This window comes from Oryzias latipes, chromosome 19, assembly GCF_002234675.1.
Source record: "Oryzias latipes chromosome 19, ASM223467v1".
Classification (NCBI taxonomy): domain Eukaryota; kingdom Metazoa; phylum Chordata; class Actinopteri; order Beloniformes; family Adrianichthyidae; genus Oryzias; species Oryzias latipes.
This window is the reverse complement of record NC_019877.2, coordinates 18554802-18561506: the sequence shown is the minus strand read 5'-3', so window position 1 is coordinate 18561506 and position 6705 is coordinate 18554802. Positions and strand designations below refer to the sequence as shown.

Here is a 6705-nt window from a genome sequence, read left to right as displayed (position 1 = left end):
TCTTCCATTTGCCACATCTTCTAAGAGCGCAAGATCAGCCATTGTGCGTCATTACGCATTGTGATGGGGCATTTTATTACATCCATTTAATTACATCTGACAAGCTACAGATGTCGGTAATAATCGACGTGGAAATGGGAAATTGATCACCGCAAATGCAATTTCTTGTTGCTTTCTGAATGGTTGAGACAAACGCCATACATTGTTTTATCAAAAATAAAACAAACTAAAGGCATATGTATGAATACCATAATTCCGTAGCTTATGAAGAAACGTTTTACTATGAAAACAACTTTCCCCAGTGGACAATTAATGCATCTCTCTCTATCTATTCATCTGTCTGTCTAATTGCACCTATATCTGCTCCGCCAGACGGACACATTGACGGGAATATCAGTTTTGTACATTATTTCGTTCTGATAACTGTATTATTTATGAGGATGAATTGCACGACATGCCAATATTGTAGAACATATTTTACTTTTCTTTCTGCAAATAAGTGTTCATTTGAATTTCTGTTGTAATTTTCGTTTGATTTTTTTGTTTGTTTCACTGCTGATCGATCAAACGGGTGTTCGTGTAGGCTGTTAATTGTAAGACTTGCTTTGTGAAGTCGTCATGTAATTTATGAGAGACAGTATTGTCATTTTCATTTTCACGTGTTTCTTCCATCTGCCGACGGTGTCGCCGTTTCTCATTTCACCCGTTTTTGTGCGTATGCCTGGGTCAGAGCTTGCGTGAAGGACCGCACATTTTCCCGTCAAGTTTGCTTTTTATAAATCTCAATTATTGCGTAAAGAGTGGCGTACGCCTTATTTTGTGCGTAAGCAACGTTTATAAATGAGGCCCCTGGTCACCAAATCTTCCCATCACCTCCTCATTACCTCTGTTTCCTGCACCAACATGTCTATTGAAATCTGTGCCAATGACAACTCTCTCACCTCTAGGGATGCTCATCATCACTTCATCAAGGTCCAACTAGAATTTCTCCTTCAACTCTAGCTCACATCCTACCTGTGGTGCATACCCAGTAACCAAATTAAACATCACACTTTAATTTCAATCTTTAGATTCACATATTTGGTTTGGCAAAGATTTTACGCTGGATGGCCTTCCTGACGCAACCATCTGTATTTATCCGGGGTTGAGACCGGCACAATGGGCCCCAAAGTGGCTACGTTAAAACAAATTCTCTTTTATGTATTGTTTTTCTGGAGTCCATATCATCTTATGATTGAACACTAATATATACATTTTTAATTTAGACATATTTTATTTTGGGAGCCAGTTTAGCTCGTGCTGGTTTGCGGCGCCTTCCGTCCGTGAAACCCGGGTTCGACTCCGGGCTGCTCCCTGTTCCCTTCTCTACCTCTGCCGGTTCCAAGCCCGGTTTGAGAAGGTTGTGTCAGGAAGGGCATCCGGCGTAAAACATTGCCAAATTTACCATGCAACTCGTTCGCTGTGGTGACCCCTGATGGGAGAAGCCGAAAGTGGAAGACATATTTTATTTTGCTTTGTTTTTGAAAATCTTTAGTTCAAGACTGAACCTGTTTAAAACATTTTGGTTGATCTAAAATACGATTAAAAAAAAGGGTAGGGAAAAACAGCAATTCTCAAACTCTCTCATTGAGTGTCTTTTTACTCAAGGGGGTTGCAAAGCTGGTGTTCAAGTTCAACATTTATATTTTAACAACATAATAACAGATTTAAACTTTAATAATGACAAAAACATGGATTATTTTATTTAAACATGTCCCAGAACAGAACTCAAACAATTCAATGCTGTTTCTATCTCACAGGCAAGCTTTTTTTTCAGTTCAAACATTGAAATGACATTTTTAGTTGTTCATGTGTTTTGAAAATTTAAGTTAAGTTTATCTCTAAATGGGCATTTTCCCCCCTTTCTTAAAACACCACATAATTTTTCTGAAATAAGGTTAACACACATCTGGAATTAACAATGTTTGATGTCATTTCACCTCAGAGTGACATCTGTAACTCTGGTCCTGGGACATTCAATTACAGAGCAGAACATTTGAGTACAGGTGTGTCTTGCTGTTCAGTTGAGGTTTATGCATCCACCCTGAGGGATGTCCTGAAAATGAAACATACCATTGTTGTGTGTATGGTAAATATATTATGAAGTATTTGTATTGGTAATGCAAGTTGCACGCACTTATGAAGTGATAGTGATAGTGGTGCCCTTACTCGACACTCTAGTCGTTAGTGAGATGCACATACTGACCCCTTACTGACTGCACTCGAATGCCACACGCACAAGGTGTACACGAGATAAGTGCCCGTAGGATGCCCGCACAAATTACAACCTGTCTAATTTCCTAATCTCTAACAGTCAGGCTGCACACAAGGAGCGTGCAATTATCACGTGAACGGCACTTATGAACCCCTTGCGCAGTCTGCCAGATTTTTACTACAACTTGTCACCTGCACGGAGTCTATAGAAAAAAATGTGCATGAACATTTTCGCCTCACTGGGTTGTCTACGACCTTAAAATTTTGTGAACCTGCATGTCCTGTACAGGTTTACTTTTCCCCTTTAGACAGCCCTTGTCCACCCATAAGGGGCAGTTGTGACTAAGGCATTACTTATTTTACCCTTTCTTACCCTTACATGTTGTATAAGTGGTCGCTATAGGACCTGTTGCCCGCTGCATGCCTGTGGAGAAAAATGTGTTTGAACATTTTGTCTGTACGGGCTCACAGAGCAGTCTACAACTTTGACATTTGATGTGGGTCACCTGAGTGTCCCATACAGATTTGCCAATTTTCTAGCTGCAAACAGCTGGTATCCACCTGAAAAGGCAGTAGCCACTTAGCCATGTCTTTTATCCATTAGCACTGGCATCTTGGCTGCTTTTCTTCTCTTTTAGTATTTATTTATAGCTTTACTAAATTCTATTTGTTCAGGATCTGTTCAATTGTACCAGTGGTGGCTGTCCTTTGAACTATTGTTCTTCCTCACCATGCTTTCTCCATATTCATGGATTCTCAGACTCATAACTTATTGACTCAGTAATTCAACTTTGATAGGATTAGGATGATAAACGGCATAAGTCACCCTGGATGAATCTGTTGCTGTGATGAATGGCACGGCAGGATCCCTAGAAACTAACTGCAGCATTTCCTGTCCTCTGTTACTTCCTCTGGTTATATTAAGAGCAACTTTTTTCCTTTTTCCTTCTCAGTGCTCTGATGCTGTCACACCTCTTTCTTCCCTCTGGGTGTAATTTTTTCCCGCTTTGCCTTTATAACACTTTCCTCTTGGTTTTGACGTTTTTCTCTTCTTTTTCTTTGAATGATGGGGATTTTTCTCTGGTCTGCTTAGGATTTTAGTTATTTTAAGCAAATGTATGATAAAAAAATGCAAAAAGATCATACATTCATAGATTTTAGTGACAATTTTTCTCCAAAAGTGTTTTTAACGAAAAACAAAAACATCAAAAACAGGTAAAACTTAAAATCTTAAAATGTTGTTTTGAAAAGAGCTCCCAATCTCCTGAAAACTCTAAAGATGTATCATAATGCTGTTTGAAAGATACCTAAATGTACTACATATACCTTAAAACCAGCAGTTTTTTGTTGTTTTTGTATCATCTTAAATGTTTCTATTTGAAACATAATCAGTTTCTCACAATGCAAGGCTGCACACTGGCGCAGTGGTTAACACTCTTCCCTCACAGCATGAAGTCCCTGGTTGAAGTCTTGGCTGGGGGTCCTGGGACGGAATCGCCAATAGGGGACATCTCTGTGTGGAGTTTGTGTGGGTTTTCTCCGGGGGACTGGAGCTTCCTCCCACCCCCCAAAAACATGCTTCATAGGTTAATTGGTTGCACTAAATTGTACCGTAGTGTGAATACGAGTGGTATGGGCATGTAATTGTGGCCCTGCATCAGACTAGCTCTGGGATAGGCTCCAACAGCCCCCAAAAGGCATGAAAACCAATGCCTTGTATATGTTGAAGCCTATAATAATCACGTTTTTTTTTTTTTTTAAATCAGTTTAGATATTTTTTGGGGAAAAAGCAATATCTTTTGATTTATATTGATTCAGTTTTTTTTATTTTTGATAAACAAACTGAGAAGAGTTATTGAGGATCACGAAGACAGATTCACTTTCACTCGTACTTCACAAAGAAACTGTCTCAAAGAAGATTTAAGATCTAAAATGAACAAGCTTCCACACAAATGGCAGCAACTGAAGTTCTCATTCAGTCTTCCAAAGTGCATTGATCTGCAACTGCAGTCTCAAGCAGCTCGTGGATGAATGAATCTAAAGTAGACATAAATGGTAAGAGTAACAGCTTCATTTGTGCCCAAAATACCACAAAAAGATTAAATCAGTTCTTATGAACTGTTAAATTAGGGGAAACCTCTGTCACCAACACGAAAACTAAACAATGTACTAACAATTTGTGACATAAAATACGCCGGCCGGCCACAACTCCCTGCCCCAAGCTCTCAGCAACGGGGTGGGGAAGGGGGCCGGTTTGGTCCACGCCAACAGTCCCCTTCACAAGTTAGAGGTGAATTTCAAATCCACTTTACTTCAGAACTTCAGAGGTTTCATATTTCCTTCAATTTCATGCGCAAAAAACATCAACATAATTGAGCACGAATAATGTTTACTACTCCATATCTAGGGTCTAAATAAGTGAACAATTTACCTCATGTCTGACCATGTCAGACCTTTTGCTTTCCTTAAGTGATGTATAAATATTAGGCTAAAATCTCAATTCGTTTCGGTTCAGAATTTCATTGGGCTCGGTTCGGTACATTTCGGTTTGGTACTGCTGTTGTCATGGTGCCTCAGTCAGACTCCTCCCCCTCCAGGTCTGCTCCACTCCACTCCTGATTACCACCAGCTGCAGTCACTCATCCTCGTCACCTCACCTCCTCTTAAGGAGCTGCAATCCTTCAAGCCGATGCCAGTTCGTTGCCTTTCAACGGTGACTCGCCTGGTCTCTGTCTTGCTCTGTCTTGCTCTGTCTTGCTCTGCCTTGCTCTGCCTTGCTCTGCCTTGCTCTGCCTTGCTCTGCCTTGCTCTGCCTTGCTCTGCCTTGCTCTGCCTTGCTCTCAAGCTTTAACTAATCACTGTTCTCGTGCCTCAGGAAACCACTTCAGGAGTGACGCCAGTGTGGACCTTCTGCTAAGTTTCATCCTCCCCTCAGGTAAAGAGTCTGGGTGTCATCCTTAATAGTTCACCGTCCTTTGAACCTCACATCAGCAACATCACGACTATTTTCATCTGCGCAAAATAAATCTTTGTCCCTCCCTTAGTGTCCACTCACTTCCATTTTGATTCTTGGTCTGGTCACTTCACACCTTGACTACTGTAATGCTCTTCTCTTTGGTTTATCTAAAAAACTCTCAATGAACTCCAACTGGTCCAGAATTCAGTGCTCGTATCGTTTCCAAAACTCCACCGTTTCATCACATCACCCCCGTCCTTCAGCAACTCCACCGGCTATCAATCAAATTCAGAATAGAATTTAAACGTCTCTCTCACCTTCAAAGCTCTCCATAACCTGGCCCCATCTTATGTATCTGATCTTCTCCATATCCACACTCCCTAACGCTCTCTCGGGTCTTCTTCTTCTCTGTAGCTCTCTGTACCCCCTATTTGACTGGTCACCATGGGGAGAAGAGCCTTCAGCCATTCGGCCCCCAAACAATGGAACTCTCTCCCCCTGGACCTCACTATCATTGACTCGTTGCCTATTTTTAAACTGATTTTATGTTTTAACATACTGTGTCGTTGAGTGCCAAGGGTGGTGCTATAAAATGTATTGTTATTATGATCTAATCTAAATTATGGTTGTGTTTATTGAGGTAGAAGTGATTTTGTGAAGTACACAGCGCTCTGTCAAAATACCTGTTTTGTAAATGTTTTTTCTTTACGTGTTGCATACAAGGTTGAGTGTTATTATAAATAACAACTATTGGTGTTGGACTGCATGTGTTTTTTAACTGTTACTAACAAGGATGGATGTTACCCAGTGATAAAACAGGAAAAAAAAATATCTTTCTTGATTTGAATTTTAATTAAATATTGACACATTTAATGACTTTTTAAATTATTTATTTCCCATTTCCCGTGACACATTTATTTGATAACTTCATATGAAATATATTTATTTTAATTTGTCCCTTTCAGCCCACACTGGACCGTGATATAAATAAATATGTCTTGAAATAATTAAATGTACTGAGCCCGTGACCTGACATGGGTAATATAATACATATCTCATTCCCACAAATTAATATCTTATTCCCACAAATTAATATCTTGTTCCCACAAATAATTATCTCAATCCCACGAGATAATAAAGTTGTGCGAATGAAATAATATCTTGTTCCAACAAAATAATATTCCATTCCCACGCATGAATTCATTTGTGTAAACGAAATAATTTTTCACGTCATGAGTCATTCATAAACACGGATGTGAGCAATATTTGGATTTTAAAGCAGAACAGGGGGGTATTCCAGAAAGCAGGTTATGCTAGCTCCCACGGTAAGTTTGAGGCTAAGGAAGTTGATAACCTCAGTTTTTGGTTCCAGAAATGGAGGTGTGTTTCAGGGTAGGTCAAGTTTCCATGGCAACTCATGCTCTGAACATAACCTGGTCGGGAGCAGGTTTAGTTGAAGCTTAGTTTGTTGTCAGAGAGGTGAAGCAGCATGGCGT

At 39.9% G+C, this 6705-nt stretch overlaps 1 long non-coding RNA gene across 1 annotated transcript; it reads left to right on the top strand.

Annotated features, from left to right (window-relative positions):
* The first annotated feature begins 1535 nt into the window (after positions 1–1535).
* Positions 1536–6082, top strand: LOC111946460. Its single transcript, XR_002872183.1, has 3 exons — positions 1536–4966; positions 5129–5188; positions 5624–6082. It is a non-coding gene; the product is annotated as an uncharacterized LOC111946460 (long non-coding RNA).
* The last annotated feature ends 623 nt before the right edge of the window (positions 6083–6705 follow it).